The following is a 15000-nucleotide window of genomic DNA, read 5'->3' as shown; positions in this document are numbered from 1 at the left end:
TGTAAAAAAATACTGTCCCCAAACCAAACTTTTGAATGGTTGTGTACACATACACACATCCACTGTAAAAAGTGGACATTAACAAGGACATTGTCATTTTTGTTAACATACGTTTCCATTAACCATAAAACAATGCAATGTAGAGCAAAATTCAAAATACAGGTTTTAAAAAATCATTAAAATATTTTTAAAAATTGTTTTTTTTTTGTTAGAATTTTTTTTTTGTAAAGGTAAAAAAAAAACACACTAAAGTATCAAAATGGAAAGAAATATGAATACATTTTTTTTAGAGTGTACATATAATTTTGTAAAGGTAAAAGGTGAAAAAAATCATTAAAATATCAATATGAAAAAAATCGTTTTTTTTAATAATGTACATACAATTTTGTAAAGGTAAAAATTCATTTAAATATCAATATGGAAAAAAATATGGATTGTTTTTAGATCTTTTTATTAGTGTACATATAATTTTGTAAAGGTAAAAAGCTTAAAATATCAATATGGAAAAAATTGGATTTTTTTTATTTGTTTAGAGTGAATTTTTTTTAGAGTGTACATATAATTTTGTAAAGGTAAAAGGTAAAACATCAAATATCAATATGAGAAAAAAAATAAGTTTTTTCAAAAAAGTTTTTTTAGTGCGTACATATCATTTTAAGGTAAAGGGTAAAAAATCATTTAAATATTAATATGAAAATAAATTGATTTTTTTTTAGATTTTTTAATAGTGTACATATTATTTTGTAAAGGTAAAAAATAAATAATTAAAATATCAATATGGAAAAATATAGATTTTTTAAAGTGTACATATCATTTTGTAAAGGTAATAATAAATCATTAAAATATCAATATGGGGGAAAAATACAGATTTTCGGAGGAAAAAAACTTCTTTTTTTCTTTTTTTAAAGATTTTTAAAAACATTTTTAGAGTGTACGTATAATTTTGTAAAGGTAAAGGATAAAAAAAATCATTAAACTATCAATATGGAAAAAATATGTATTTTTTTAAAAAGATTTCTTTAGAGTGTACATATCATTTTGTAAAGGTAAAGGTAAAAGAATCATAAAAATATCAAATTGGAAAACAAATTATTTTTTAAGGTTTTTTAGAGTGTACATATAATTTTGTAAAGAGAAAAGGGAAAAAGCACTAAAATATCAATATGAAAAAAATAGATTTTTTAAAAACATTTTTTACAGTGTATATACTTTTGTAAAGGTAAAAGGGAACAATTTAAATATCAATATGGAAAACAATTACAGATTTGTTTTCTTTTTTAGATTAATTTTGTTTGCATCACTGCAAAAGTGAAAAAAAAAACCTTACATTAATGCAAATTTGTGGTGGGGATGAATGCATGTTTATGTCTTTCTTCTAATTTTGGGATATTTTTACTGTGCTATTAGCACTCAAGGCCGTATACTGTGAATATAGCCACAGCTAACCGCTTTACTGTGAGTTGTGCCTAACATGTCTTCTACCAGCATATGAGATCAAAAGTTTACATACACCTTGTAGAATCTGCAAAATGTTAATTATTTGACCAAAATGAGAGGGATCAAACAAAATACATGTTATTGTTTATTTAGTTCTGACCTGAATAAGATATTTCACATTAAATACATTTACATATAGTCCACAAGAGAAAATAATAGTTGCATTTATAAAAATGACCCTGTTCAAAAGTTTACATGCACTTCATTCTTGTATTGTTATACCTGAATGATCCACAGCTGTGTTTTTTTGTTTGTTTGTTTAGTGACAGTTGTTCATGAGTCCCTTGTTTGTCCTGAACAGTTAAACTGCCTGCTGTTTATCAGAAAAATCCTTCAGGTCCTACAATTTATTTGGTTTTCCAGCATTTTTGTGTATTTGAACCCTTTCCAACAATGACTGTATGATTTTGAGATCCATCTTTTCACACTGAGGACAACTGAAGGACTCATATGCAACTATTACAGAAGGTTCTGGGGCTCACTGATGCTTCAGAAGGACACAAAATGCATTAAGAGCCGGGGGTGAAAACTTTTGAACTGAATGAAGATGTGTAGGCTAAATTTTTCTTATTTTGTCTAAATATTGTATTTTTTTCCCATTTAGTACTGCCTTTCAGAAGCTACAGAAGATATTTACATGTTTCCAAGAAGCCGAAATAAGTTAAATTGACCCTGATCTTCAAATTCAAAAAGTTTTCACCCCCCGGCTCTTAATGCATCGTGTTTCCTTCTGAAGCATCAGTGAGTGTTTGAACCCTCTGTAATGAGGGACTCATGAACAACTATCACTGAACAAAATAAAAACAGCTGTGGGTCATTCAGGTGACAACACAGTATTAAGAATCAAATGTATGTAAACTTTTGAACAAGGTCATTTTTAAAAATGCAACTATTATTTTCTCTTGTGGACTACATGTAAATGTCCTTTATGTGAAATATCTTATTCAGGTCAGTCCTAAATAAAAAATAACATGCATTTTGTATGATCCCGCTTATTTTGGTCAAATAATTAACATTTTGTACCTTACTGCTTCCATAGAGTAGCCTTATATAAACAACTTAGTTTCACCCAAAGCACTTTATGACACAGTAATCTTCATGTAGCAATCTGGGGTTAAGTGTTCAAGTGCTCGAGTGAGTAACTCTCCGCTTCATGAGATCAAACCTGAGATGTTTCTATGACTTAATCACCACACTCCCATCACCAGGGAAATTTATTTCCTACCGGTAAGCCTCGCAATCTACTTCCACTCATTTGCCTTCTCAGATTCGGTCTGCTTTTTATATAAAATCCTGCCGGAGACATCAACGAGATTAGATTCATATTTCAGTCACCTTCCTTTGTCTAAACGCAGGCGTGCATGCATGCGAGTTCTCCGTCGGTGTGGATTCGAAAGGGATTTGCTTGCATTTGTGTAGGCTCTCTCTGACAGCTTCATGACCGCACAAGTCCGCAGGTGTTCAGAAAATGAATCATGCAGGGTTGGTGGTTTGAAGTCATTGAAGTCTCTCCTCTTTGCTTGAAATGCAAATGTTTGCTTCCACTGCTCTTCGATACAAGCTAGCAGGAGGTCTGGGGCAAGCAGACCATGACCCCTTTAAAAGCACATGCTTTGTGCCGGCTGTTCTGAGGTCAGCCGTCTGCCTTGGTGACGGACCGGTTCGGCATTAGTATTCACCCTGGCGCTGACGCTACCTGTCAGATGAAGGGCCTCACATCTAGGAAGACAGCTAAGACAACCGTACCTCGTGGACGGATGTGTTTCCTCAGCGAATCGATTTTTCCTTTAAATGCTCTGTTAGACTCAAACAGTGTGGGAAAAAGTTTTTTTTTATTTATCTGCTCACTTTACCACACTTCTAAGGTGTGAGAAGAAGATTGAGGTGACATGGTCTGATTACCGAACGGGAGAGTATAGGGGGAATGGAAATTAAACGCTTCATTTTGTGTTTATTAACTGTCAACATAATCTGCACGCAGGAACCAATGAGTCAGTGTTTCTCAATGACTTCTGGCCAGGTCTCAGTACACTCTCAATGATGACACAATTAACTACACAAACATTCGGCATGCAGAGGCCCCCTTGGCAATGAAGCATACTTGCACCCTTGACTGCCATCTGGTGCTGAGTTTTCTCTACTTGACATATTGTGTTGAGGCCTGTGTTGGATAAGGATATAAACTACCAAATCTGATTTGAGTAAAACTAGTGATATAATGAAATATTATTAGCATTTACGATACCTGTTTTCTATTTGAATATGTTTTAAAATGTCATTCTCCTCCTGTAATGCACAGCTGAATTTTCAGCATCATTACTCCCGTCTTCAGTGTCACACGATCCTTCAGAAATAATTCTGATTTATTGATTCTCTGTTCAAGAAACATTTTTGTGCTTAATTTTGTGACAACCATGCATTTTAATGATTCTTTAATGAATTTAATATGTAAAAGAACAGTATTTGATTGAAATATAAATCTTTTGTGACATTACCAATGTTTTTACTCTCACTTTTAATCACTTGAATTTATTCTTGCTGAATATAAGAATTCATTTCTTTTTTTTCGTCTCATACTTACTTTTGAGTTGTAGTGTATCTTGGTTTCCCCAACAATATTAAGTAATGTAATAATAAGACATGCTCATTAAGCATCAAATCAGCATTTTAGAATGATTTCTGAAGGATCGTGTGACAGTGAAAACAGAAATAATTACATTTTTAAATGTATTAAAAATAGAAAACTTATTGTACTAATATTTCACAGTATTACTGTTTAATCATCATTTGACAAACTTATGTTATTACACCCACATGTTGACATATTTTACTCTTTTCAAGCATTTACAAAAAGCATGTTATCAATGATATAAAGTTTTTATATTTTCAAGTTTTCCATGATCACAAGAGACGTAATATTATTTTTATAAACTACCAGTCAAAAGTTTTTGAACAGTAAGATTTGTAATGTTTTTAAAGAGGTCTCTTCTGCTCACCAAACCTGCATTTATTTGTTTCAAAGTACAGCCAAAACAGTAACATTTTGAAATATTTTTACTATTTAAAATAACTGTTTTCTGTTCGCATATATTTTAAAATGTAATTTATTCCTGTGATTTCAAAGCTGAAGTTTTAGCAGCATTACTCCAGTCACATGATCCTTCAGAAATCATTCTAAAATTTTGATTCAAACGTTTATTATTATTATTATGTTGAAAACAGCTGAGTAGATTTTTTTTTTCAGGTTTCTTTGATGAATAGAAAGTTTAGAAAAAGAGCATTTTTCTTAAATAGAAATCTTTTGTAACATTATAAATGACTCCACCATCACTTTTGATCAATTTAAAGCATCTTAAAAATGCTAAACAAATAAAAATATACTGACTCCAAGCTTTTGAATGGTATATAATGTTTTATAAATAAATGCTGATCTTTGAATCATTCATCAAAGAATCCTGAAAAAAAAAAAACTCAATTGTTTGAAATATCAGTAATAATAATAATAAAAAATGTTTCTTGAACAGCAAATCAGTATATTAGAATGATATCTGAAGGATCATGTGACACTGAAGACTGGAGTAATGATGCTAAAAAGTCAGCTTGAAATCACAGGAATAAATTACATTTTAAAATATATTCAAATAGAAAACAGTTATTTTAAATAGTAAAATCATTTTTTACTGTTTTTGCTGTACTTTGGATCAAATAAATGCAGGCTTGGTGAGCAGAAAAGACTAAAAATCCTACTGTTCAAAAACTTTTGACTGGTAGTGTATTCTTAAATTCTTAGACGTTTACATTTTTAAGACTTTTCCACAGTTTTAAAATTCTCAAGTATTTCATGAACATGGGAACCCTTTCTAAAAGAAACCACCATGCTATTTATTAGAGGTTTTTATTTATTTGTAGAGTTATTGTTTGCATTATAACACCTATTCACTGGAGTATACTAATAGTAATAATATTGTATACTTTATATTAAAAAAAGTATATGGCATTGCCATCTAATATTATCATCACTGTATTTTTATTGTACCCCCATAGACATTTTACATAGCTATGTTTTTTTCCTGGATCTTTATATTTGACCCTGGAGCACAACATTTTGTAAATCTCCTACCGTAAATATATCAAAACCTAATTTTTGATTAGTAATATGCATTGCTTAGATCTTCATTTGAACAACTTTAAAGGTGATTTTCTCAGAACTATACATCAACGGAAAGCTTATTTATTCAGCTTTCATATATATGTATACATCTCAGTTTAAAAAAAAAAAGTACCCTTATGACTGGTTTATGTGGTCCAGGTTCACATATGCAAACCTTCACTTTCTAAGTTTTTCAAAAATGAGCATAACTGTATGCACTATTAAACTAGATGATCATAGACCCGAGGTAAGTGGGATATGTTTCAGCATCATTATTTTTGCCTTCAGCAATCATTTTATTTGCTGATTTGCTGCTTAACAAACATTTCTGATTATTATCAATGATGAAAACAGTTGTGCTGCTTCATATTTTTGTGGAAACCATGATAGATTTATTTTAGGAGTCTTTAAGGAATAAAATTTGTGACCCTGGACCACAAAAACAGTCTCATATTTGTAGCAATAGCCAAAAATACATTGTATGGGTAAAAATTATCGATATTTCTTTTATGCCAAAAATCATTAGGATATTAAGTAAAAATCATGTTCCATGAAGATATTTTGTAAATCTCCAACCATAAATATATTAAAACTTAATTTTTGATTAGTAATGAGCATTGCTGATTTCTTCATTTGAACAACTTTAAAGGCGATTTTCTCAGTATTTTGACAACTAACAAACCATACATCAATGGAAAGCTTATTCATTCAGCTTTCATATGTATGTATACATCTCCATTTCAAAAAATGTACCCTTATGACTGATTTATGTGGTCCAGGTTCACATATGCAAACCTTCACTTTCTAAGTTTTTCAAAAATGAGCATAACTGCATGCACTATTAAACTAGATGATCATATAGACCCGAGGTAAGTGGGATATGTTTTGTTCCCTGCTGCTAGAAGTAAGTTTCATCGCTCTCCTCCTGCGCTGTCTTTCTCATCCCAGCATTCCAGCATTCCAGCACTCCAGGGCGAGCACAGCAGCGAACGCGTCGCGTCGCATCGGGATTCCTGAGGATTACCCGGCGTGCCCCGCGGGAAAGATGGCGCTGGACGGGAGAAGATGGAGATAAACTTTATCTGAAATCGGGAACAGCGGTTATCTACACCTGTGATCCGCGCTAACACTTCAACTCTTCACGGAGAGATACCGGCGAGAGGACGCAGGATCGGCGATCGCTGTTAACGCCACGAGCGGAGAGATTTTAGCGGCCGTTAGCAAGAGTGTTAGCCAGCGAGGAGGAGAAGAAGAAGAAGAAGAAGGAAAAGCGGGCAAAGTTTATTCAGTTTGAGCAAGAGTCAATCCTGATCTACACCAAACTCTGGGTTTAACTGCAGAAAAGAGACTAGAGGCAGGTAAGAAGTTCATTAATGTATTCCTTGGAAACATTCGTCTGTTTTAATACTAGTATCAAATCTATTTTTACATATTGTTGATATACGCGGCCAGTCACCGTTCAGATGAACTGATAAACACACCCAGCATTGCTGTATTAAACATAAACACCATATCTGTGTAATCAGACCTGTGAAATGCTTTTTGACCGAGGCACTGATCACATAGCAGATTGGAGAAGGTTAACGTTACTAATCTTAAAAGTGTCGATGTCAGGTGTTTTACGCGCATTTATTCGGCCATGGGCAGTGGAAATAGACCCGTAACGTAATGTGTTTTCACTGTTCGTGATTAAAATACATGTATTTAAGAATTCTTGAATGTCTTTTTGTTCTCCTGATCGGAGATATAACGTTACTCATATTAATGCTCTCCAACTCGATCCGGTTGTGCAACCGATCCTGTTACACGGTCTTCTTTAATACTCGACTGTTCAGCGGGTTGATCTAGATGATGATTATGATTATGATTATGATGATGATGTCCTAAAGCGATGGGGATTAACATTTTATTTACGTGTCCTAACATGAAATAGCCTAACGTTAGTATAACTTCGCGGAATGGTACTGGGAAGAAAAAACGATGTGATATTTCGACGAATACTCTCAGTTTGTGGTGAAATAACTCGTGGAGTCCATCATGGACACTGCACAGGTATAATGTTAACGAACCTGCGGTTATGAATCCAGCCTCCGGCTGTCACGATCGTGAAATGTTGGTTGACAGTTAATTGTTATACAAATAATTGCGATTGAGATTTAATTGTCTGTTTTTATGGCACTTGCAGCGTAAGCCTAATACACAAACAAGCTTAGGTGGAAGTCGTTTATTCACATTGAACATGGACTCACTATACATACTGACTTCATTTAAGGCGTTAAAACAAATATTGCTCAAGTTCTAACACGTTTTTAAAAATAAACATTTGTCACCCTGGACCACAAAACCAGTCATAAGGGTCAGTTTTTTGACATAAGCTGAGTAGCTTTCCACTGATGTATGGTTTGTTAGGGTAGGACAATATTTGGTCGAGATACAACCATTTGAAAATCTGAAATCTGAGGGTGATTATTGAGAAAATCGTCTTTAAAGTTGTCCAAAAGAAGTTCTTAGCTTCTTTACATGGCGGGTGTACGTAATAGCGTATTTACATGGACGCACAATTCAGACAAATTACTATATGTGACTGTTACCCTGGACAAAACCAGTCATAAGGGTCAATTTTTTTGAAATTGAGATTTATACATCATCTGAAAGCTGAATGAATAAACTTTCCATTTATGTATGGCTTGTTAGGATAGGATATTTGGCTGAGATGCAACAAAAATCTGGAATCTGAGGGTGCAAAAAAATTGAAGTATTGAGAAAACCGTCTTTAAAGTAGTCCAAAAGAAGTTCTTAGCTTCTTTACATGGCAGATGTACGTAATAGCATGTTTACATGGAAGCACAATTCAGACAAATGACAGTATGTGACCCTGGACCACAAAACCAGTCTAAAAATGTAGATTTATACATTATCTGAAAGCTGAATCAATAAACTTTCCATTTATGTATGGTTTGTTAGGATAGGATATTTGGCTGAGATACAAATATTTGAAAATCTGAGGGTGTAAAAAATCAAAATACTTTAAAGTTCTAAGCAATGCTTTTTACTAATCTAAAATTAATTTTTAATATACAGTAGGGAATTTACAAAATATCTTCATGGAACATGATCTTTACTTAATATCCTAAAGACTTTTGGCACAAAAATGTATAATTTTAACCCATGCAATGTATTGTAGACTATTGCTACAAATAATATTTATGCTTTGCTTCTACTTACAATTAATTTCTGCCTCATATTCCTCACTTTGATGTGCCAGGTATTCTGACCTACAATGACCAAAAATACCTTTCATGAAACAAACGTCATATAAAGTTAAGCCAGGGCGTTGAACGTTCACACAAGTACTTCTATATGCCATGCGAATAGCCGCAAAAGTTGCATAGGGGAACTTTTTAGGGGAAACTAACAGCGAAACGAAATGGAACAGAGCCCTGTATTATTTTAATTTGACATGGTAATTGTATGTAATAGCATATTTACATGGAAGCACAATTCAGAAAACTGAGTTTAAAGTGCACAATTATTGTGAAAAATCACAAAAACCTAATGTCAAACTAGGGATTTTCAATCAGTGTCTTTAAATATTAAAATTGTTAAAAATAGTTATAAAAATCGGTGACATTTAATTTTATGTTTATTATTTATTAGTGCTGTCAATCAATAAAAAATATATATATAATTAATCGCACATATTTTTTCTTAAATTAATCACGAATAATGCGACTTAACATTACATTTTTTAAATAAACTTTTTATATTGCTGTAATTTCACATTTAATCTTCAAATTAAAATAGAAACAACATACAGCAGACAGTATATTTTTAGTATTTGTTAAATATTATTTATGACTAAAGGTGAGTATCATTGATATCAATATTACTGATTACTGTCTCTAGGAAATTATTTTTTCCTAATATTTAACCATTGACTATAGACATTCAACTTTACAGTATAATTGAGAGCTGTCAGCTTTAACATTTATTAGACTATTAAAAAAAATCTAAGTGAACTTGAAATAATCTTTGCATAAATCCATTTGCATAAAGGGCAAGTAAGAGATATACAGAAATTGAATAAAGTAGGGATGCTCATTTCGGTTAATTTTCCTGACCGACAACCGCTGCTCGTTATCCGATCATTAACCGTTAACTGATAAAATTAGAATAATAAATTCGTTTAAAATAAAAATAGAATGCACGAGTATCTGTGATGATACATAAAAATACAAGCAAATGTTTTATTTTAACGTGCAAACAGCAGCATACAGAGCAACTACAAAAACTGCATTCATATACTCAAATTATCACGCATCAGCAGCGCTTCTGAGAACAGAGAAAATCAGAATAAAATAAAAAAAGGAATAATATAAATAGGCCTACACTAAATATGTATAAATTAAATAACTACCTAATTAAGATGACAAAACTAAAACACACTGAATCCTTCTATGCGCTTTGAAGAACTGTACCGGTCTTGTTCTTCTCGTCGGACATAAAAACATATAGCAGGCCAGCCTATACCTCAGTTTTTAACATGTGGACATGCTGTACGGATAGACTGGGACGCTGTCTGTTAACGCTTAGATCCATGATAAAAACACTTAACAAAAATCCTTTCAATTTGCGGTTCGGGTCTTTTCATCCACTAGTCATATGTGGAGAAACGTGTTTTCACAGCGTTCAATAGCCAATCACAGACATTTCTGTTGATCACATTATAGCAATGGCCAATCAGAGGCGGCTATGTTACGATCCTCTCACCACTCAAAGTGCCGGTTTCAGTTCTGCTGAATTCTATACCTCCACGAACTCTCTCATCAAAACAAAGAAAGTGTAGACATGATGTAAATAAGAGATTCATTGTACAGAGTAAAGGTTATTTTATTACTTTTTATTAACTTTGTGAGATTGCGATTAACTACAGTAATGTATGAGTGACAGCTTTCCAGTGATTGTAAGGGGAGCGCGCACTTTTTAGACTATAATTCATTCAGAATTTGAATACATTTATTCATGGATTCACTCTCTGATAACCCAATATCGCCACTTGCCATCATGTTGCATAGGCTACTTACATGAGTTACACAAACTAAGAGAAGGTAAAGCAGGTGCTTGCTCAACGAAATATTTCTGGACAGCCGCACTTTTACACGCGCCCGCGTGTAAACATTATTTTTTCTTTCACCATGCAGCAAACTATATAAATATATTATATAATTTTATTATTATTATTATTATTTTTTTTTTTAACCGTTTAACTGATAGTAATAATCGGTTAAAATTCTTACTGACGGTTAACGGTTAAACGGTCAATATGAGCATCCCTAGAATAAAGTTATCAAACACTAAATGCTAAATTAAACCTAGATAAATCTGTAAAAGTTATTGATTTCCTCTTTTCTTTTGTTCTCTGATTAATAGACATCTCAGCAGGGTTATTAGCTTATTTGGCTGCTATTACTTTAAGAGCTGCCGCTTCTGAATGTGACTCGGATCTAACATGCAAGCTAATAGTTTCATTGTGCTTTAATATGAATTGATACAGGCTACAGTGTGTACTACTGCATTTGTGCATGCAATTGAAGCGAGTGTGCTACGAGCACAGTATAACGGCTGACAGGACAGGTAAATTAGTTTTTAGTGACGAAATAAGTTAAATTTACCATGATCTTCAAATTCAGTAAGTTTTCACCCCCGGCTCTTAATGCATGGTTTTTCCTTTTGAATCATCAGTGAGTGTTTGAACCTTCTGTGATAGTTGCATATGAGTCCCTCAGTTGTCCTCAGTGTGAAAAGATGGATCTCAAAATCCTACAGTCATTGTTGGAAAGGGTATAAAAAAAACACAAAAATGCTGAAAAACCAAAGAATTTGTGGAACCTGAAGGATTTTTCTGAAAAACAGTAGGCAGTTTAACTGTTCAGGACAAACAAGGGACTCACGAACAACTATCTTTTGTTAAGCACTATTATTATATTTATTAAAAGTAGTAAAAGTAACTAAAATTGTTAAATAATAAAGTTGCATGAGCATCCTTTCTGATTTGAAAGTGAAATATAACAGATTTATATGCAATTAACTTACAACTAGTGGATGCTAGTTTTCTCAAATTAAACGGTAAAAGTGACGCTCACAGCAGCTTTGGAGATTGAGTTTATCTGTTCATGTGAGATGCAAATGTCAAAAATTACCGGGAGCGTCACGCGTGCATATGCGTGTAGTAAAAACGCGTCTCCGCCATTAATACAGAGGCAAACGGAACATGCAGGGTTCATATCAAAACGGTCTTTTTGCATTTCAGTTTTCACAGACGCTAGTCCATATTGCGATTTGAATTAAGTGACAGACCAACTTTTGATTTATGAATCCAAAAATCAACGAATTACGTGGCATTCCGCGCTATAGTAGATTCGGTTTTTATGAATGGAGTCCGCGATCCAGTCTGCGTTTTCGCGGAGCAGACATTGTAAACGCGCGACCATGTAGAGACAGAAATGACATCTTCGTTTAAAGATAAATAACGTAAGGCAATTTAGTTTGTTTAATAAAAGAACAATGTATAGACCTATAGAAAAGATAACTTTAAATGACTTCTATTGAGATCTGGCGCTATATCGAAAATAAGATGAACTTGACGTTCAAGGGGGGCGGGGCGCCCCCCTAAGTTAGTGGTAGGGGAAACACTGAATAATGTGTAGTTTCTGCTTTAAACCACCGGCAGCTTGCAACATAATGCACAGACCTATTTCAGTATCTGTATTGTGATTATAAGGCCACAGCATCACTAATCCAGCTCTGTCTAAAGTAGATCAGCATCCTGATGTCATTGAATCTCTGGCTCTGTTTTAAAACCTTGTGAGCTGCCTACCTAGACAGCATTTTTGGCCATCAGTGCTTAGAAGTGAATGGGCAAGACACTTCCTTTTAAAGTACCTCAGAGAATACCATGGCACATTTTAGTCCTCTTTTGTTAGTGTAGGCAGCTCACTAGTTTGAGACGAAGACTCTGTGTTAAACGTCTCTTAGGGGAAGTGAAATAAACCGCAGTGTTTCATTGCGTCGCGCTTGCTTGATATGACGGCCTAGCTGCTCCCATTCCTCCTCCCTTTTTATTGAGTGCACTTAAAGGGAGTTGATAAGTCATGCATGTCTCAGCCATTACTTACAGATGGCTAATGTCAATAAACAATTAGTAAAGTGCAGTTTGTTAAGAGCTGAACATGTTGCTGCTGATAAGGGCTAAGCGATTGGTCTTTATTGGGTTGTACAACTAACTAACTCGAATGTAAATAATTCCGCTTATGCTTACTCATGTCTCATTGGAGTATGATTGGCTGGTCCATAAACTCAACAGTGCAGATGCAGGAACTACAGGGGTGAAAGGTCAGTGACCTTTTCTCCCTTGTGTGTTGTTTGTTCACTTAAAAACATCCTCTGGGTCTTCATAGCATTCTGCTTTCTCTCTCATTCGGCTCCAAACGCTGAACGTATAGGCTGCGTGTTGACTCTTTACTAGCTAACGGTGACTGGTGGATTTGTTCTAGGTGGTGTCGTATGATAGCGCAGCCCCCCCTGGAGGTTTATCAATTAGGAAACAGCCAGTGTGAAAATGTTTGGGGAGGGATTTGTTGAAAGATTACTCTGTCAAGTGCCGTTGCGTGTAGCTCGGCTTAGCTGAAGAGATGGGGCTTGTGCGCAACCTGGAGTGCTTAATTGGGAAAAGGTGGTTGAGAGTCGGATAATTGTTGGACGATTGATGCTGTTAAGCCTTCTTCTATTAAGCAAGGTGTAATGATCTGAGGCTTTATGATGTTTCGGTGAGGTTTTGCTAGTACTGTTTTGGGGAAAAAGTGTAGAGTTAGTGAGCATTATAATTGGTTATAGTTCTGATTGCAGTTCTTTACTAAAATGCACCAAATGCAAATTTGGTCACAAAAATGAGATTGCTAGAATGATTCATAAATTGTCCTTTGTCGAATATGCTGAACGCAATTTACAGATTAGGACAGATACATGATTATTTTTTAAAGAAAACTGAGAAAACCGCTTTTTCAAAAACAAGAATTAGGCTTGATTTTTCGTTTAGGGGTGAAAAGTGGATAAATAGCTGGAATATTTGATTTGTTAATGTCGGTGGGAATGAAATGCCACTTTCTGCTGATTGGTCTGCTGATCAATCAAACATCACCATCATTTCATCCTCAGTTTTGTGCGTCAGAATAATAGTCGTCCACTGCTGTAGTTGTATGGATCTTTTACGTGTTTATTGCAACTACATTTCATCTTTTTCTCATTGAAATTCTACAAATGTAATGTGTAAAAAAAAAAAAATATTTTTCTTAAAGGGATGGTTCGGAGTAGAATTGACTTCATTGCTATGCACTCCGAAGCCCATGTAAATACCCCATCCGAAGTTTTTTTTACCTTAGTCAAACATTTATGGAGATATTAGAGTTTTTCGAATTGCTTGTTACAGGAGTGAATGGTACATGTGATGTATCTCGTAAATTGCACCACTAAACGTGCAAGTAATCTTACCAAACTTGTACAGTAGTGTAAATAGATTATGTACTCACAAAACGCTGCTTCAGAACATTTGTAAGTCCACCATGAGTGTTTTAAAAACACGTTTTACCCGAGAACTACTAGTCTCAGAAACTACAAGTCGACGTCACTTCCCTGGTTTGAAAAAAGCACGTAAGTTGACATGCACACAGATGTAGTAGGAGGACTTTTACGTGCTTTTTTCAAACCAGGGAAGTGACGTCGACGTGTCGCCATTTGTAGTTTTTGAGACTAGTAGGGATCGGCTAAAACATGTTTTTAAAACACTCATGGTGGACTTACAAATGTTCTGATGCAGCGTTTTGTGAGTACATAACCTATTTACACTACTGTACAAGTTTGGTAAGATTACTTGCTCGTTTAGTGGTGCAATTTACGAGATACATCACATGTACCATTCACTCCTGTAACAAGCAATTCGAAAAACTCTAATATCTCCATAAATGTTTGACTAAGGTAAAAAAAACTTTGGATGGGGTATTTACATGGGCTTCGGAGTGCATAGCAATGAAGTCAATTCTACTCCGAACCATCCCTTTAAATACGCCAGTTTTTTTTAATAATAATAATAATAATAATAATCAAATCCTGCATTTTTTTGATCCAAAGTACAGCAAAAACAGTAAAATTTTAAACATATTTTTAGTACTTAAAATAACTGCTTTTGATTTAAATATATTTTAAAATGTAATTTATACCTGTGATCAAAGCAAAATTTTCAGCATCATTACTCCAGTCTTCAGTGTCACATGATCCTTCAGAAATCATTCTAATATGCT

At 34.0% G+C, this 15000-nt stretch overlaps 1 protein-coding gene across 2 annotated transcripts in view; it reads left to right on the top strand.

The window, feature by feature from the left end:
- Positions 1–6688: 6688 nt before the first annotated feature.
- tjap1 (tight junction associated protein 1 (peripheral)) overlaps positions 6689–15000 on the top strand; it is a 168628-nt gene continuing 160316 nt past the window's right edge. For both annotated transcript variants that reach the window (XM_073835197.1, XM_073835195.1), the window contains exon 1: positions 6689–7005. The gene's annotated coding sequence lies outside the window, so the exon portion shown is untranslated. The remainder of the gene's footprint in view (positions 7006–15000) is intronic.

This window comes from Garra rufa, chromosome 2, assembly GCF_049309525.1.
Source record: "Garra rufa chromosome 2, GarRuf1.0, whole genome shotgun sequence".
Lineage (NCBI taxonomy): Eukaryota > Metazoa > Chordata > Actinopteri > Cypriniformes > Cyprinidae > Garra > Garra rufa.
Note: the sequence above shows the minus strand (reverse complement) of the source record. Positions and strands in the feature narration are given on the sequence as shown.